Raw genomic sequence first — 590 nt, forward strand, 5'->3', positions numbered from 1 at the left:
AGGTCGAGACGCGCTGTCTCGCCGCGATCGAACGCAAAATAGAGGAACTAGGGCCCCCGTTGATCCAGCTGATGGAGAAACGCCTCCAAAATGTAGAAAGAAGAAGGGAAAAGGAGATCGTTTCAGCATCTTTACATGCGTGCTATTGAGATTACGGGATGTCTCAGCAACCTTGGTCACCTCGGAAGCTCGACGGATCAGCTTCGCTCCTATATCCGCCGTAGTAGATGATCTCATTTCTTCGGCCAGGTGCGTGGGCAGCTCGGGNNNNGCAGCTCGGGAGATCCGCGGGCCTTCCTTTTCTTCGCGCAGGGCGCTTCGACTGCGGGGTCTTCTCTTCCTCCGTCGTTTCCTCCATCCGTAGGTTCCGTGTGTTCAATGCGGAGCAGAAGAACCCCTCCTTAAGCGGGACGGCCTTCGTCATACTTCTGGTTTTGACGTGTGCCGACTCAGCAGCCAACTCCGTTTCACCCCCTCCACTCATGGTTTTATCCACCTCTTCCCCGCATTTGTGTCCTTTTTCCCCATTGGGCGCGCAAAATGGCCACTTACGCCCGCACTTGTTACTGCCTCTTTCAAATGGCCCCCGC

The sequence above is a fragment of the Bombus impatiens genome, unplaced genomic scaffold (assembly GCF_000188095.3).
Source record: "Bombus impatiens unplaced genomic scaffold, BIMP_2.2 scf_0580, whole genome shotgun sequence".
Lineage (NCBI taxonomy): Eukaryota > Metazoa > Arthropoda > Insecta > Hymenoptera > Apidae > Bombus > Bombus impatiens.